At 36.8% G+C, this 19842-nt stretch overlaps 1 protein-coding gene and 2 non-coding genes across 12 annotated transcripts in view; 1 reads left to right on the forward strand and 2 right to left on the reverse strand.

Annotated features, from left to right (window-relative positions):
• Nucleotides 1-19842, reverse strand: part of NFIB (nuclear factor I B) — a 335263-nt gene that overhangs the window by 297139 nt on the left and 18282 nt on the right. The gene's annotated exons all lie outside the window — the stretch shown is intronic.
• TRNAH-GUG lies at nucleotides 1996-2067 on the forward strand. Its single transcript has one exon. It is a non-coding gene; the product is annotated as a tRNA-His (tRNA).
• TRNAH-GUG lies at nucleotides 2829-2900 on the reverse strand. The gene has a single exon. It is a non-coding gene; the product is annotated as a tRNA-His (tRNA).

The raw sequence follows: 19842 nt of genomic DNA on the forward strand, positions 1-19842 counted from the left end.
GAAAGGAGAACATCTCCTTTGCCTTACCAATTTTAGAAGTGAGTGTAAAAGGAGATGTAGGGAGAAAAGTTCTGAAATGTTTTATCAGTGCTTCCCAGTCTCCTTGACATGAAGAATAAAACGATGCTAAGGTGATAAGTCTCCATAAGTGACCATGTTCCAGATATTAAATCTGCAGCTGAATCTGACACCCAGAGTCTGGATTTGCTCCCTCTGTTTGTGTGTGTGTATGTGTGTGTGTGTGTGTGTGTCGTCATCATCATCATCACCATTCTAGCCATTGTCTGTCCACTGCAAGATGAAGGTCCCGAGTTTTCTTTTGCCAATTGGGCCCACAATACTTGCTGATGTCATCAGTCCATCTTGTTTTAGATCTCTTTTGTGGACGCTTTTTAGTCAAGTGGGATCCATTTTATGACTGCCTTGGTTCACCTGCCATCAGTTCTTCTATAATATATAATACAATGTATATAATACAACAATGATATAATAAATTATATTTAGGCTGGAGCAGCGGTTCTCAACCTATGGGTCGCGACCCCATTTGGGGTCGAACGACCATTTCACGGGGGTCGCCAAACAAGGCTGTCTGCCATTTTTTCCCCCATTTTTCCCCTTTTCTTTAGCTGTGCTACTCCCTCTTATTCTATTGGCTTTTGAAAGCCAATAGAATAGACTCTATTCAAGAGACTCTATTCTATTGGTGTTCGAAAGCCAATAGAATAGACTCTCTTGAATAGAGTCTAATTCTATTGGCTTTCAAAAGCCAATAGGAATTGTCCAGGCTGTCTCTGCCCTGCTGAGACCGCCAAAAGCCTCAGTCTGCAAACGGTGCTGCAAGAAAAGCTTCCTTCCCTGCTGAGGAACTACTAAAAGTAAGTAAAAGAGGGCCAGGGGTGGGAGGTGAGAGGCCGGCGAGTGCAGGGAGGGTTGCTGGCGTGCATGGGGCCCGGCTGGTGCTTTACCTCCCTGGGCTTGGCCAGCTGGTGGCCCAGCTGGTGGTCGCCCTGCACCATCGCTGCCCCTTGCCAGCTATGCCTCGACCGGCGCAGGGGGTGGCACCATGCATGCGTGGCGCTCCCAGGCAGGGAAATACAGGTAGTCCTCGACTTATGGCCGGTTGTGGGGTCGCGGAATTAGAAAGGTTGAGAACCACTGGGCTGGAGGCTAGAAATTGCACCAGGCTGGTAATTGGGAGACAGTGAGTTCTTGTCCCATCTTAGGCACAAAGCCAGTTGGGTGGCCTTGGGCCAGTCACTTTCTCACAGCCCTGGGGAGGAGGCAATGGCAAAAAACGCCTTTGAAACACCTTGCCAAGAAAACTGCAGGGACTTGTCCAGGCATTCTCTGATTTGGTCAGGGAAGAATATTATTACATAGATAAGCACACTTGATGTGATCATGACTTGAATTGAACTTTTTTTTTGTATTTAACTTTCTAGACTTACATTTCTTTCTAAATGTAAATTTACTAGCAAACTTGCCTCACCAGATTTAAAAACTCAGAACCTTGTCCTTTGAAACCTTCCTGAACTATTGAAATGGAACCTTTCTTAATATCTCCAAGACCTAAAGGAGCGTCCCTGTTCTTCCTTTAATTATTTTTATTTGCACTATGCACGCCCTGTTTTTTTTAAAAAATCCATTTGTAGATGTCTGATGTTATGGAATTCATATTTTAAAGCCCTATTCCCAATCTCCCTCTGAAAGAGCAAATGAAAATCATATAGAATTATAATGTAATGCATTTTATTAAAAAATAATAATAACAAAGTTATATTCGTGTGCACTGTAATATGTGTCAATATGTGTCAAAAAATCCTTATAGTAAGATAAAAGTAATGAAAGTAATAAAAAATGAAATAAAATAAAAACAAGTGAACAATTGGGATGATGTTTCAGTCATATTGGTTGACGCTAGAGGGCAGTAGTCTCACAGCTCTGCTAGAGAGGGGGTGCAAATCAAACACATGCAAGCAGTTTCTCCAATAGCTTGCCGTGATCGTATAGTGGTTAGTACTCTGCGTTGTGGCCGCAGCAACCTCGGTTCGAATCCGAGTCACGGCAAAAGGAACCAGAAGGAGAGCTTTTATTTTTCTTTTTTTTTTAAAAAAATAAGACATTTTATTTTTCCTGCCTTTGTTTTTCTAAACTATCTTCTGGAGCAAATAATTTCACCTCTAAATTTGCAAGTCTTTCTCTCTCTCTCTCTCTCTCTCTCTCTCTCTCACCCACACACACACACACACACACACAGATGTTGTCTGCAACACATATGTGCCTTTCCATAGCTTGTTTAAGAGTTTCCTAATTTTAAAAAGTTATTAAAAAAGAAAGATACAAAAAGTATTTCAGAGAACGGGGTTCGGAGAAGGGTGAGTCATACCATCCCCTTCCTGCGCACTTAAAAGTTACTATCTCTGGTTACAAAATAGCCTACAACTATCTCAAAGCGGTTAAAGCAAAAACCGACGAAATTCAAAAGGTTTATTTTGTGTATTTCAAAACCCACGTGCTCCGTTGATCTCTTCAGAAACACTTGGGAGTTAATAGGCATATTAGAAGTAGACCATAATGCACCCGGTAAAAGTAAATTTTTTGAAATCAGCAATTATTTTACACGTGAATAATAAACAATTTGACTGAATATTTGCAGAACTGTTGCTATTTTGTAACCAGAGATAGTTACAAATATTCATGTCTCACCCTTCTCCACATTCTCTGAAACAATTTCTGTAACTTTCTTTTTTAATAACTTTTTAAAATTAGGAAACTCTTAAACTAACAAAGTAGGATTAAAAACTTGCTCCTCACTCCTCGTCACCATCTGCCGTGACTCGGATTCGAACCGAGGTTGCTGCGGCCACAACGCAGAGTACTAACCACTATACGATCACGGCGAGCTATACCAGAGCTGAGAACCCTATCACTTTTTTTCTCATGTAGACTAAATGATGACGTCTATGTTGTTAGTGCCACCTACTGGCGAAAGCATATGCAAATTTGTCTTTGAATATCTTCTCAGCTCCAAATGAGATTGACTTCATTTCCCTGGATTGTTGTTTTTTTAAATTTTAGAGGAACCAATGAGCAATAAGGAAGGGAGCAAAATTGTTAAGGCTTCCCAGGGATACAAAAATGTGCAGGGCATTATGCTAAGAACAGGTTTGACCCCATGAGTAGACTAAGAAAAAATATGAAACTGAAACACAATCTTTGCGACTTTACAGTTTTAAGAAAAACATAACATTGATGATTGAGAAAAACTGTTTTAATAACTGTTTAGTAACAACTCTCAATAGAAAAAGGTAGGTAAGGAATGTTATTCTTTTGACTATTTTAAAACTATTATTTTAAATAATAGGTTACATGTTGAACACACTAATAAATTAATATATTAATATATAATAATATATTAATATTAAACCTATACACAACATTTTGTTCTTAATTATTTTGATTATCTGGTATTTGTTCCTTTAATTGCCACCCAAGGTGGGCAATTATATAAAAATAAATAAAATCTTTGCATGAAATAAAAAGGGCAAAAATACAAAAAATAGATTTGGAGGAAAACCCATGGGAAATAAGGAAGCAAATTAATAAGAGCACTGTCAATGCTATCTAGTTTGGAAAAATGAAACCTCTGCAACAAAACAACCAAGTTCAGAGGGCACCAAGGGCACGCTGGCTGAGGAATTCTGGGAGTTGAAGTCCACAAGTCATAAAAGGGCCAAGTTTGAAGATTCCTGTTCTAGCCTTTCATTCTTTTTGACATTACAAAGACAACTCTAACTCTAAAGAGTAGCTTGACAGTGAGATGGATGGTATATAAAATTAATAAAAATAAATAAAATTGTATGGACATTTGACATTCCTGCTAAAGAGTAACAGTGACAGTAATACTCTGTCACACATGGAGCATTAACAGTCTTAAGTGATCAGTGAGATACGGTCAACATATCAAAGGAGCATTTGGTTTCCTTCAGATGAGAAAGTTTGGTGTCTAATAATAATTATATAGGCATAATGAGATTATATATAATTATAATTATTCAGGCAAAATATAGAGCTGTTCTCTTACTTGGCTTTTACTTGGCATCCAAACTCTCCTTGCACCTTAATGCAGGGGTGTCAAACTCAATTTCATTGAGGTTGCCCTCAGGGAGCCAGGTGGGTGTGGCCAGGGTGGGTGCGGCCTACTGGGTGGGCGTGGATGGAGTGGGTGTGGCCTACTGGATGGGCATGGCCAGCTCTACATCATTTGCGTCAAGGGTGCCTGTGGGGGCCTGGGAAGGAGTGGGACAGATCTGAGGGTCTCTGGCAGAAGGGGCTGGGATCGGGGCAAGCGCCAAGGCGTGGTCCATTTCTTCATTCCTCACAAAGGGTGACACCTCCCCAGCATGCACCCAGGGGGCGGGACTGACACAGCAGAGGCTGGCTCCTCACTGTTTCTAGACAGCCTTCTGGAGCTAAGATTGAATGCGTTTCAGCATAGATGGCTACCACAAAATTGTACATTGGCTCCCGGCCGGCCTGGGCCAGGGCCAAGGCAGTGGGGGCCGTTTCCTCATTGTTTCCAGGATGGCTTCGCAGGCCACATGAAACCACTTTGCGGGCCGCATCCGGCCCCTGGGCTTTGTGTTTGACATGTCTGCCTTAAGGTGACTCTTCTTTCAGCCAATTCAATGCTGCCTTCGTAACTTTTCCTCAAATCTTGAAGTGAACAAGTCCTTTCCCGCTAGCTGAAGGAGCTCCAGAAAACATCCTTCTTCCCAGTTATGAGAAGAACTTTAAACATTCACGAAATGTGGAACCACTTTGGGATGATCGAGGTCCGCTCTTAGGAACTGAGCATGTTTTGATCCATTGTTTTCTAAATCTAGAGATATGCTAAGCCAGAGGTTCCTCACCTTGGCCACTTTATGACTTGTGGACTCCAACTCCCAGAATTCCTCAGCCAGCCAAGAGTCTTGGAGATGCAGGTTATCATAACTGCACTGTAGTGTCAGCTGATCCAACAAAGTGCTTGTTGAAACATCTTTTTAACAACAGCCGCAAAAAGATGATCAACCAACACAACTGTTCTAATTAAGATGTAGGGACTATACAGTATATCAAACCCGATGCTTTATTTAAAACTAGAAATGGTTTTAACCCAGAGAAACACTTCACAGATAGAGACTAGATAATAACAGTGCACTCTCTTAATTATGCTATATGAGTCTCACACATTTCACAATTACAGCAATCACTGTTTCCCTTTTAGAAGTTTTGATAGGAATGTGTCAGTTTTGCTAATGAGAATTCTACATATGTTTCAGAGAAGAAAATGGGCCATTGTAAAATAAAGACGTAGCAAGAATAAATGTCAAATTGAACCAGGAAACATGCTAAATGTTTCACAAAGATTCCAACAGAGATGATTTGGGGTATAACAAAATTGATTTGCAATAATAGCCAACTATAATGAAGTGAAACCATACCATTTTATTAAAACAAATAATGCCCTTCAATTTAATTTAGTGTAGCATCAATCATGCAAGTTTCAAACAGGCCTGCAACAATTATGGGCTATTTTGAAAACTGCTATAACTTGATATCACAGCCAACAGTACAAATCTGACAGTTGGCCTTTACAATGCATTGGCCTAAGACGATTATAGTCCAGAGCAGTGGAGTGAATCTCTTCAAGGGAGCAGACGCGCTCCCAAAGCAGCAGTATCGCCACTGCCTTGGTCACTCTGGCTCTGGAGAAAACCTCTGTGTCATCAGAGGCGGAAGAGGATGAGGTGGCAGAAGACATCCCGGTTCCGAACAAGCGCCCTCTCAAAAGCCGTGGCAATGGCATCCGTCAGCTGACGCTGCTCACGTGATCTGCATGACCTCTGTATCTAACTTCATCTCTCTATAAGTGTTTTCATAATACTGTTAGGAGATTTCTAGTTGATTTATGGGCATTTATGCTGTAAGACCCCACAATGGTCTATCTCAGGAATGTCCAACTTTGGCAATTTTAAGACTTGACTTTAGTTCTCAGAATTCCCCAGCCAGAATGGCTGGCTGAGGAATTCTGGGGGTTGAAGTCCACAAGTCTTAAAGTTGCCAAGGTTGGAGACCCCTGGTCTATCTTATTCCTATTTAATATATGTTCGATAGTTCACTGAGTTCACCCAGGGATTTAGATGCAATCATCAGTATAGAATGTTATGGACCTGTTTCTTATTCTCTTAGACCTAGATGAAGCCACAGAGCCATAGAGGAGCTTAATCAAGATTGGATGGGAGCAAACAAATAAACCACATCCAAAAATAAGCTACCCAGACGAGCATCTTGTAAATATATTGTAGAACCATTTCAAGCCCCAAGCAAGATCCAATATGTTGTTTGGGACAGCTTGTGATCCATTTCTCTAGTGAAGATATAAATGCCTTAAAACATGGAATACCTTTTAAAAGTATAGTATGGTAGTATGAGGTCATCTTAATATAATAAGCGGTTAGTAACTTCTGCACTATGCTACAGGGTGACTTATGCATTCAGCAAAAAAAAAATCAATTAAACCTACATCTGTAGCTAGCTTCTGTCACAAACTTAAACCACTCTGAACAGAAAAAGATGCACAGTATCTAAATTTAAGAAATCTTCCATCCTGCTTTTGAAATATTACATCTCCTGTTATCCAAAGTACTAAAATGGATCATGGATGGGGAGAATTTACATACTGAGCAAACATCATTGAGAATAAGTTCAGTTTAATTCAAAAGCATATACATTTAACTCTAGATTAATGTGACATGAAATGCATGGGTGTAATCCCTCAAGACACTCTGGATTGAACCAAATGGAGATGGCTTTGCCAACAGTGGATCCTGCCATAGTGTGGGAAAAACGTGAAAGAAGAAGAAGGAAGAGGAGGAGGAGGAAACAAGAAGGAGAAGGAGAAGGAGAAGAAAAAGGAGAAGAGGAAGAAGAAGAAGGAGGAGGAGGAGGAGAAGTAGAAGTAGAAGTAGAAGTAGTAGTAGTAGTAGTAGTAGTAGTAGTAGTAGTAGTAGTAGTAGAAGAAGAAGAAGAAGAAGAAGAAGAAGAAGAAGAAGAAGAAGAAGAAGAAGAAGAAGAAGAAGAAATATTTAAATTAGATAGATAAACTTTATTGTCATTTTTTACTGTGGACACAATGGCACAATTTAGTTGCTTGCTCTCAAACACACATTTAAACATCCTATATACAACATATGTATAGCCCTACACCCTTACATACAAGTAACATATGAATATTAATCACTGTCCATCTTGAATACGTAACGGCAGGAGGAAACTTTAGAGTTCACAAGGTTAATACTGTATGGAACAAAACTGTGACTGAATCTGGATGTTCTGCTTTGTATACCACGGAGCCTCCTCCCAGAAGGTAACAAGGAAAACAGGTCGTGAAGAGGATGTATAGTGTTCCAGACAATTTTACGGGCCCTGCTCAAGCAACGCTTATGTGCTATGTCCTGGATGGGAGGGAGGGAACTGCCAATAATCTTTTCTGCCATCATCACCACTCTCTGCACCGCCTTCCTGTCTGAAGCAGTGATACTTCTAAACCAGACTGTGATGCTATATGACAGGAAGACAGAAATTGAGACACTTAAGATGACACTGAATGGCAGACTAGGAAGACAGGACTCGGTTATACCACACAAGTGTTGGATACCACATAAGTGTCGGACTATTGCTATCACTAAGTACAGAGGAAGCAAAGAGTCATGGTTTTTTTTAACTCTTCCTTTGTGTCATCAGACCTGTATCTTGGCAGCGCTTTTCAAAAGCCCATTAATAATACATATGTTACATCAAGTTGTATTTACAGAGAGCGTCTCTTAAACACATCTGATCCATTATGCAGCATTCAGCTATTAAGTGTAGTAGCCTTGCTCAACTCTTACTCTTAAGAATCCATTTTCAAACCTCCTCAGCAAAATGATCAAAATATTTGATGGGCATGAAAGCGTGAAAATCCTGCTTTCCCAACATAATGTTTATCTTGGAATATCAGATTTTATTGAATTATTTAAAACAACACAGAGCACTGTATGCTTTTTTCCATTACTATATTAGTAACCTTTATTTAGTATGGCATCTGCTGCATTAATGATATAAGATAGTAGAACCAGCCCTGCCTTTAAGTAGAATAACTCTTACATACACGTCAAGCTATAGAACATTTAGTTTTTCAGAGAGCCCTGAATGCTGCTTTGAAATATAATAGGGTTGCTGATCTAGGACCTTTAATGAATAATCCAATGCAGTGTTTCTCAATCTTGCCAACTTTAAGAGATGCAGACTTCATCTACCCGAATTCCCCAGCCAGCTTAACAGGCCGGAGAATCCTGGGAGTTAAAGTCCATCTCTTTTAAAATTGCCAAGGTTAAAAAACAGTGATCTCATGTATTTTCTGATTATGTATGTATACATTAAATTGAATGCATATGCACTGGTGGTTTTGGACCAAAACTTAAGCCTGATTATAATATGCTGGCTAGACTAATTTAATTTAAAAAAAAAACCACATACATATATAACAAATCCAAAAAGTTATATCAGTCCATCAAAAAAGAAGGAAGGACCCACATAATTTAAAAGTTTAAGAGCAAAAAAAAAAAAAAAATCTGTGATGTGTATGGGGATGCTTGGAAGCAAGAGATGGAGATCTTGCATGGCTTCCACCACTATTCTTTGTAACATGGAGGCACACTGCCTTGAGACTTGAAATAACCAATAAAGGAGAATACAGTAGTGGCCAAAATTGTGGAAACCTTTTGGGAAAAGCGTACAGGAGAAATGCCACCTTTGGTTAAGTTTCCACCAATTTTTCTTCTAATTTCTTTATAACTGTAGCCCTGTTCACTTAATAATACTATTTTACATTGCTTTCTGGGCAACCAGTCAACTCTTTGCACCATTACTTTAATTTTATTATGTTTTACAAGCTCACTAAATGAAAGAAAAAAAAACCCAACCAAATTGATAGCAATCACATAACACACTGACAAATGTCCTCCTCTGAGCTTCAATACATGGCATCAATAACTGAATCCTACTGTGATCTGATTGGCTCATTGCCAAACACAAGATGACACCTGATTGGCTCTCTAAACACTCATGCTCATTGGCTACAATCAGATGAAGGAAAGCTACCTGATATCAACCTAAGCAAGTTGTGCTTCCTTTTTCTGGTTATTTGGCTATAACTTTTCATAGAATACAGTACAGATAATTGAACAAACTATGTTGCATTACATTCTTGATTAAATTATCTTTCCATCGACATATAATTTTATGGTACTACTCCAAAATAAGTGGTGTTATTAGCCATCAAACCTCAAAAATGCACTTTTCCCAAAAGGTTTCCACAATTTTGGCCACTACTGTATGTATAGCCCAGGGTTGAAATGAATGGTCCTTGGTGTTCTCTGAGCTTGGTTATTTTCTTACAGATGTTGCATTAGCCAAACTTGATAACATCATCAGTGCTAGTAGCATTCAAAAGTTAGTAGCACTGATGATGTTACCTAGTTTGGGTAATGAAACATCTACAAGAAAACAACCAAGCTCAGAGAGCACCAAGGACCCCTCACTTGAAATAACATTGATATTCAAGACCTGTAGGCCTTAACAGAATTGCCCTCCATAAATAAATTCAGTCTCCTTTTAAAGCTATCCAAGTTGCACTCTGTGAAGAAGTGTTTTATTTTTTCTGTTCTAAATCTCCTTCCATTCATGTTTTGAGAAGAAAACCTTTTTCTGTCTACATTCTCCCTGCTATGCATGAAATAATACACCTCTATCATGGTTTTCCTAAACATTTTTTTTTCTAATCTAAAGAACCCCAAATTTCATCTTGTCTCATAAGAAAAGTGTTTAAGCTCCTGGTCATCTTGGTTGTTCTTTTTCTGCTCTTTTAAACTTCTATTATACAACAGCTAAAGCTTCACACAGTATTCCTGATGTGGACAAACAACAAAGTTTTATAAGGGGCATTACTATGTAGTGTTGTCGCTTTCATTCCCTTTGCTAATGATCCTTAGCATGGAATTTGCCTCTTCACAACTAATGCACAGTGAGTTCACATCTTAATTGAGTGATCGATTACGATGTCAAGTTCTTTTTCTTGCTTAGTTACAGGCAGCTTAGACCCCATTGGAGTATACATGAAGGCTTTTGCCCCAATGCACTCACTTTACACTTATTTAAATTTGGTTGATCATTCATCCAATTTAGGGAGATCCTTCTAGAACATTTCACAATGACTTTTGGCTTCAACCACCCTGAATAATTTAGCATCATCCATGGACTTGGCTGGATTGTCTGCCTATCTTTGTTAAAATGATTCCTAGCTAGACTCTTTAATAAGATTAAACAAAATAACATAAAAATTCATGGAAGCTATTGATTTTTCTAAAACTATTTATATGCTAAAATGGTACAAACAGAAGGGGACTTGGAAAGAATCCCAAAATTAGGTCTTGCATGGCTATGCAATTTGTAAATTAGAATATGCAGCAAGACACAGATTACAGGCTGTATTAATGCCCAGTAGATTTTGAAGTATCAGATACTTCAAGGAAAGACCTCAAATGTAACCCTCCCATCTTTCCTCAGTTCTGAAAATGCAAAGCCCGACTTTCCAATTTGCTTCTACTGGGATAAAAGCAGACTTCTGGCCTAGCAGGAAATTAAAATAAAGAAAACTCTGTTGGAGTTTTTGTAACCAAACTGGGAATAGGGTTTTAGATGGAGCAATGCATCAAAAAGCCATTAACTCCAAAGATGTAATCTTACCTAATTGTTAGAACAAATCATGACCCTCTAAATCCAACTTATGGCTGCAGATAATTGTTTTCCTCTGGAAGTAATACCCATGTTAGATGACTAAGGGGTGCAGAATAATGCCTTCCTTGAAAAACATTTTGCTATATCTCTCATATTACTCTGTAGTATACAGTTTGATCCTTGGTTCTTATTATCAGAATGATTTATGAGCAGAGTGATAATCCAATTCAAACGATTAAGAATGTGATCAGGCCTGAAAAGTTATCTTAGATTTTCAGTGTCCAAAATATGAAACAATAATGAGGTTTCTAGGCCCGGATATAAAGTATCTGTCCGCAATTGCACTATAATTGCAGTATTCCTTTAATATTGCCATGTAAATGCTTACCTACTAATAGGTTTTCAGCTTAAGATCTAATCACCTACTCTTGAACTAAGATGCTTGAATGAAGCTGACTCATTTGGAACTAAGCACTTTAATTTCAACAGAAACATATGGTCCGGAGACTTAATTATAAAAGCTCTCTTCTAAGCCACCTACCGTGGAAACACTATTATTAGTTTACTCCTGTATTTGTAAAGCATACAATGGAAAATAAGATCTTTTCTAGTTTATTTGGACAACTATAACTATTCCTTTGTCATAGATTTCATTTTCCATTTTGGTGTATGATTTTTGTATCTAAATAAACATTCTTTTATCACATTCTACGTATGAGTTGTTGTAATAGTGAGAATGTGCCAGATGAAACAAAGGAACAATGATACAAGGAGGGGACTAGTAGTATAATGAACCATGGAAATCGCACATGGAAAATAGGCTGTTTGAAAAAAGGCTCCATTGTTTTAACAACTGCATTAAATGTATCATACAGCAGGTTTTAATCTATTCATTAATTTGCATAAGTATAGGTAATACCACAAAAATCTAAAGTGTGTGTGTATATATATATATATATATATATATATATATATATATATATATATTCTGAGGTTTTCGCCGGTGTTTGTATGTAGGTCTTTGGTTGTTCGGGTTTTCTCCCGCGTAAAATTGGAAGTGTCTTGGCGACGTTTCAACGAAGTCCCATTCGTCATCTTCAGGCTGGTGTTTTCAGCTTCGTGCTTCTAGCAGCAATGGTGCTGCTCGAAGCACATTGCTGCTCGAAGCACATTGCTCGAAGCACATTGCTGCTCGAAGCACATTGCTGCTCGAAGCACGAAGCTGAAAACACCAGCCTGAAGATGACGAAAACATGGGAGAAGTCAAGGATACATGTTATGTGTGAAATGAAGACTTTGGAAATTTGTACAATAATAACCAAATCAGTAAGAGGGGTTTTTTTCCTCTTTAAAACAACATATTAGAAGAAAAAAATCCCTCCTGTATTCCTGTTTAATTGTACAAGAAACTGCCTTAATAAAAAGTCTTTGAAGGAACAATTCTGTGAATACTTTTTGGAAGGATGCACAGGGCTATACATTTAGGCTGCATCTTTTAAAAATTAAGAGGAGGTAATATTTCAGTAGCATAAGAGAACAAGCAAAAGAACATTTCATTTTTATGTATTTGAGCCATCTGTATTTTGCCGTGGTAGAGAAATCTAAAATGAAGACCATAATTCAACTGCTCTTTTTTATACTCTGTAAAAGAATAGTTTAAATATAGAATGTAGGTTAGCATAACTTTGCTTTGTTATGTTTCAATAAATCCACTCTATATTCAGGTTGGAATCTTTTGCAATACTAAAAGATACCAGCTGAGGGCCCCTCAGCTGCTTCTGTCCTTTGCTTCTCATACGGAAAGATAATTTGATGAAATGACACCAGATGAAGGTGCTTCATGCTTCCTTCCTGGAATGTGCAAGGTCAACTTATATGTTGAACTCTTTGCAAAGAAAAGAAGCTTCAAGGACTAATTGGCAGTGTTAGAACAAGCTGTAATAAACTCTAGTTTCCACAGAAAAATCATACTATCCAAAGAAATAGGGAGAGAAACTTTATTTCAGCCAAAGGCCCAGCAGTTCAATTCACCTATCTTCCTTTTAAAGCTGTTTTTCCAATGTCACTACAGCCTTGATAGCTTCCTGCCCCATACAATTTTGTCCCAGGCTATGTCAACTCTTGGCCACCAGTTCAAAAGTTTGCAAATCTCCCATTTGATAAGAGGAGATAAAATTCCATGTTCTCAACATTTCATTGATGCCTACCAGACCCCAGAAACTGTAAATCTCTGACCTAACATCCTCCGTGCAGACTAGGAAAACACTGTAAAGATAAGAGTATAAAGAGATCTTTGTTGCATCGGGTCAAAAGTCATTCTAATTCAGCACCCTGTTTGAAAAAAAAAATAGGTAACCAGATCTTTTTAGGAAATAATCTGAGAAGACCACAGCACTCTACTGTTTTGTTCTTCTCCATCAGTAGCATGTGGATGATAGGTAACAAACAGATGGCTCCTCTCCTGATTCTGAAAGGCCTAATTAAATCCTTCTCCTCTTTTATTCAGCATTGTATGCAAACCATGCTCAATCTCTAATTTGGTCTTGCTCAATAGCTTGGTGACCAAAATATGTCTGGTTCCCTCCTTTCTGAGTTACGTTCTCTAAAAATTATATATGAAATTCATCAAACTCTGGTAATACCCTTATTTTTTTTTCTGGGAAGGCAAAATTCCTTTGGTCTTTTCAAATATGCCTCATTATTTTGGTCTCAGCCATTTCAGTTTGCCTCAAAGAACCCGATCAAGTAAACAGAGCAAACTGAGGACTATACAGTAGCAAAATCTTTTACTGATATGATCCCTCTCTCTATTTACTAGCTGGTAAATTCTGAAGGCTCAATGCCTTTTTTGCTCAATGTTCAGAGAAGTAGGAAGTTAGATCTAATTGGTATAGTGACTACTTTTTATTATGAATTATTTTTTTTATTGTCAGTTGCACAGTGAGCCAGATGTTTATACTGGATCTGGCATTTTTAAGTATTTATATAGATTTCTTCCCAAGGCCCAGGGATAGGTGGATGTTGACGTTCAATGGTGTCTTTGCAGGATGTAAATTATTCAAAGTAAAGCTGCCTTTTACAATTGACTGGTGGAGTGTTTGTCAACGTTGACGGTGTTCAAGTGGGATTACTGGTATTACTTTTGCTCTCTTTTGCCACAATCATTCTACTTCTATTTGCAGATGTTTGTATTTTGTGGGGTTTTTTTTGCAGTTCTTTCTTTGCAGGGAATTATTGGAGCACACTCTCTCTCTCTCTCTCTCTCTCCCTCTCTCTCCATCCATCCATCCATCCATGGTACCATGGATAACGAAAAGTAGACATATTAAGTAGGAAGACTTTATCACTTTCTATACTTAGAAAATAGAAAATAACTTTACATGAATTGCAGTGTCATCATCATCATCATCAAATGTCTTTCTTTTTTCCTTATTACTTAAGTTCTGGAAACAAGCTGCTGTTCCCAAGCTGCCACATAATAACTGTTCCTAATATGAAATAAAACTGTCTGGAGTTATTCTAAGGGAATTCAGAAGAGTGATCTCAGCCAAAGTATTTGCTTGTTAATCTTTCACTTAGTAAACAAAGATATCTCCCTTTTGTGGCATTCCCCCATCTTCTGAAGAGTTTGCTGTGTGTACAATAGAGGTTGAATACACACGAACAAAGCACACAGGGACCACAAAAGCTTTACCACTATCCTTCATTTCTTATAAATCTGTGTACTTGTGGCAAAACTTTAAAAAACAACAACACAGCCCTGACTACTCTCTGCATTTTACCTTCCTTGATTTAGTTTTAGAAAAGCAAAGTCTATTGAGGAAGACTCACAGCATAGCCTCAAACAGCTTAAATTGGCTGATCTTTAGGTCACAAAACCTCTTTCTCAAAGTTGTCTAATGGAGGCCATTAGGTATCAAAGATGGTCTATATTGAAAGCCAGTATTCTTTGCTTAGGGTGTGGAAGAAATATTATAGAAGTGATTTTAAAATACCATTATGGGCCATACCTTGGCATGCGATAGAGGGAATAAAGAAAGGGGTCAAGATGGATACGGTTTCTTATATACAACTACTTAGATGGGATGGTCAAAATTGGCAGTTAAAATCTTTGGAAGATTTAACACATGAAAATTTTACTTATTCATGGTTTCAATATAGACAAATAGTGGATAGATGGAAGACGGATTGTAATATGGGATGGCTTAGAGAAGATGAAAATCTTATTAAACAAGTAAGGGATCAAAGACCAACCCATATTAAGAGGGTTTATGGGGTTTTAGTGGAAATGGACTCAGAATCTGAATTAATTAAAGATTGTATGATTAAATGGGCTCAAAATATTGGTGAATCAATTTCACTGGATACTTGGGAACTCATTTGGGTGAGGAATGTTAAATTCACACAAGCACAGAATTTAAGAGAGAATTTTTATAAAATGTTTTACAGATGGCACCTTGATCCAAAGAAAATGTCCATTATGTACCCTGATCTACAGCCTAAATGTTGGAGATGTGGTTGTTTGGATGCTACTTATTTTCATATCTGGTGGTCGTGTAAAAATATAAAAGCCTTTTGGATTAAGATATGGTGGAATATTCAAAGAATTTTTAGAAGGAGGGTAAAATTTACCCTGCAATTATTTTTATTAGGTATTATTACTGATTGTGATGCTAAGGAAGTTATATTGATGTTAAATTTGATTACAGCCGCTAGGCTGTTAGTTGGACAATATTGGAAGAAGGATTCTTTGCCTACTTTGCAAGAGTGGTTTTATAAAGTTTCTTATTTGGCGGAAATGGCAAAGATTTCTGCTTTTTTAAAGGAGCAATCTCAAGAGAAATTTTTTGTTGTATGGGAAAAATGGATAAATTTTATACAATATAATTTGGATATGGAAAAATATCATTTAGCTTTTTTATAATTTGTATAGATTGTTTCTTCTTTTCTTTTTCCATTTCTTGTTCTTTCTTTTTTTATCTTTTTTTTTCTTTCTTCTCTTTCTCTTTCTCTCTCTCTTTTCTTTCTTTCTTTTTTTTCTTTTTTAAGTATTTTTTTTTATTAATGTTTATATATATTCTATTATTATAAGATGTAAAATTTGTTTAGATATTTTAAAATTTTAGATAAGCCTATATTCAGTTCTGGGAAGTTCGGGGAGGGGGGAGGGAGGGGTGGGTTCGGGAGGGACGGGGTGAGGGTTGATTTTTTTTTTGGGTTGTGTATTTGTAAAACTCTTAAAAATTTTCAATTAAAAAAAAAAAAAAAAAGAAAGCCAGTACATTTCATGTTTATTTCTGCCACCTATCTCCAGATCAATAGTAAAATTCTAATAAGACAAAACATACAGGATACAATCCTGTTCATATATACACGAATCTAGTTAACTAAAGTTCAACAATAAATTGGCACTAGATAGGGGTCAACGGAATTCAAGAATGGTTAGATTTGGACCTAACGTAATGTGTCTAAGTTGATGACATGCTTAACTCCACCCCCAGCTCTCCTTGTTCTTCTCTTACAATAATACTGTTAATCATATTACTCGTTTTTAAATAAAACAATTAAAATTCTAAATTCTAACTTGCTCTCATTTTTGACAACAGAGAGAATGATACAAATCACAGCTCTAAAGGAAGTTCATTTTATCATTCAGATGTGACACAGGAAAACATATTTTCCTCTATGTCTTCTTTGAGATCTTAGCATCCAAAGAAATTCATCTCAAGACATGCTAATCCCTCAGATATGACCTGAACTTATTACCATTTTAAAGATCAAGACAAACAACTTGAGCCTGAAAAATAATAATGATAAATTTAGACTTTGAAAGTTGGCTTGTTAATTGGTGATACCGTAGCTTCCCCTAATAAAGGAACAGATGAACCAATTAATTATGCTTTCTTGTTTTTAATGTTTTTCATCTTAGGTTTGACTTATTTCTGTGTCTGTTACTAGCCTTTTAAAAAATCTGAATACATATGGCTTTTAGGATATAAAAGTGGCCAATAGGAACAATTTTTCAAGCAATTTTCCTAATATAATGTTATTTATATATTATTGTCACTGATATACACATTTTAATCTAATTCTATTTTTTAACATTTTTATTTGAGATATTGTTCTATGTTCTTGTTCTTGTTTGAAGTGGAAGTCTGCATTTGCCATCATTTTACCTAATTTTTCTCTCATGTTTTTGTATTCTGAAATTTAACTGGTTTTTTTTTTCCTGTTCAAAAATTTGGGATTTTACCCCCATTTTGGTTTTCACAATCTTTCTTCTTTCTTCCCATAACTACTCATTTGTATTTCCATAAGTTAACCCTCTGGATTTATTCACATCGATCATCTTTCTTTAATTTTAATCTGTATAATTGACACCTATAAATTTTAATTAGTTGTATATAATCTGCAGCTAAAAATGTCCTGGCTGACTGCATTTCTCTATCATCTTTTTCTTAGTAGGTAGCAAGTTTGTTTCCAATATTGTATATTCTGTAACATATATTATGTGTATAATCTCTATTCCTGTTTCATAAAGCAGGTGGTAGCAATAAAAAAACATTTCTCTTCACCAATATTGATGGGCCTACTATGAATTTCTGCATTTTCCAGACCAAATGTTATTGTAATTCCGTGTTCTTTTATTTTTCTAACTTTTGTATTACAAGCCCTCATTAACAGCACTATGACCTTGCTAAATATTGCATTTACCACCTCTTCAATTTAGGTGAAATGAAGGGCAGATTTCAAAGGCAGAATAAATAGAATAAATGTGCAGGACTAGAAACTAGATCGGTCAGAAAAACATTCCGATTGGATGAACTAAACCAATTAATACATTTTGCGTATGTGACCAGATCCTACCTAGTATCTTGAAGGTGCAGGAGAACATCTTGTTCAAACTCTGATTTAAACTGTAATATCAGAAGGAGGTGTACACTACTAAATTCCTGTTTGGAATTAAAATCTCTGGTTTCCCCCTGGCCACCATTCTCTAACTTCTGGGAGAATATCCCAAAGAGGAGATTTTTTTTTCAATGTCACTTTTTCAATCATGTAGTATGCATTTAAAAATCAGACTGGATAAGGGTTTTTCTATGTTTTTTAAATTAAATTTTAATAATTAGAAAACTGACTATCAAATTTAGTAAATTATTATAAAGCTCAGCATCCTATTCTATATAAGGAAAGTAAATCAGGGGAAGAAACAGGACACAAAGAATTTGATTGTCACCATTTGCAGTACTTCTTCAATCTCAGAATTTCATCCACCCGTATCAAAATAAACAGAATGATTTAAAAAAAAAAAATGCCAAGGAAATTCTTAAACTGCATCATAAAAATTGTAATGTCGATGCAAATTGAATCAACCAAAGATGAGAATTCAGTATTTGGGCTTCATTTTGGAAAATATATTCTGCTTTATAAATACACAAAATACTTCAGAGGCGAATACTAGTCTCAAATACTTGTTCATTATGACTCATATCTTCCACGTTGTTGGGAAACTACCTAAGAAAAAATAAATGCTCAGAATTATGAAAGACAGATTACATAGAAAGGTGATAGATGATACATGACAGAAGATAGATAGGTAGATAGATGATAGATGACAAAAGAAAGAAAGAAAGAAAGAAAGAAAGAAAGACGGAAGGAAGGAAGGAAGGAAGGAAGGAAGGAAAGAAAGAAAGAAAGAAAGAAAGAAAAATAGATAATACCAGTTACTAGAAACCTCCATAAATAACATCCAAGGGTTGCATTTACCTCATCTGTGAAGAAGCAATAAAAATATATGTGCAAACTTTGGGGTACAAAAGAAATTCTGCCTGAATTTCCTCATTCATGATATCATAGCTGCTTTATGTCTTCCCTTCTGCAGGCATTGGAAAGACACACTACTGCATCCCCCAAAATGAAGAGGTTAAATGTTCCTTTCCATAAATTCTACTTCAGGTCTAGCTGGCCAATGTTACGAATCTATGGAGGCTAAGTTTTGCCACTTCCTGTTTGAAGAATAGGTCACAATTCACACCTATATTTCAGTTTATATTGTGTGCATATATATGAACATATATGCAGACAATGACTACACATTTGCCCTGTTGTATTATAAAGAAGGGACAAGATAATTACATGCTGTCTAGTATGTGGATAAGAAAGCATTGTGGCAAATAATAAGAACCCCTTTCAATTTTTATCACAGAACAACTTGCTTACGAAATCGACTGATATCTGAACTAGGAGGCATGTGATATATTAGCAGTAATGACTAATACCTTTGTTTCTTGCAGTTCCTCTTTTCTCTTGCTGTATGAATAGCTTTTTCTCAAGGGAGATAGTGATCTCCAAAGAAAGCCCTGAATTGCTTTAACAATGAACACTAGAAATTTCAGAAAGGATGAGATGTTTTAAGTTTCCAAAGCAGAGATAATTGTTCTCTGTTTAATGTCCCTGATGAAGATTATTTTTATTATATGATGTCCTAAGCTTTTCTAAACATTGTACCCTTGAGGGAGGAGGGGCAGAGAGAAAGTTTCCCTCTGGGCAGGACCATGACAGAAGGCAACAGGACAGAATACAACAATTGTGTAGCTTTACTGAATCACAGCTTGACTATAGTTGCTCCTTTAGCACATTTCTCAGTTCCAGACACCTAATTAAAAGTATGCATCACTAATCAACATGATTTTCCCAACTAAAATGTAAGCAGGGTTAACTAAATTAGTAATGAGATAGTTACCAAAAGTTCCCTTGTATCTCCTTGATTCCAGAAAGATTTCCCAGTGCAGAAAGATAACAGATAGACTAGCAAACTATGGTATGTGTTATGTCTGGCCCTGAAGATCTAAATTCACTTCAGATGTAAGATGGGTTCTTGCATACTTTTAATAAGCATGTATTTCCTCCTATCCTTGAAGTATGGAAGTGTATGTGTATTGTGTACATAATTAATTACTTATATTTTTATAGGCAAATACTACCTGGAATGTTCATTATCAAACTCCCTAACAATTTCCC

This window comes from Crotalus tigris, unplaced genomic scaffold (genome assembly GCF_016545835.1).
Source record: "Crotalus tigris isolate CLP2741 ecotype Arizona unplaced genomic scaffold, ASM1654583v1 scf7180000019563.1149672, whole genome shotgun sequence".
In the NCBI taxonomy this organism is placed as follows: domain Eukaryota; kingdom Metazoa; phylum Chordata; class Lepidosauria; order Squamata; family Viperidae; genus Crotalus; species Crotalus tigris.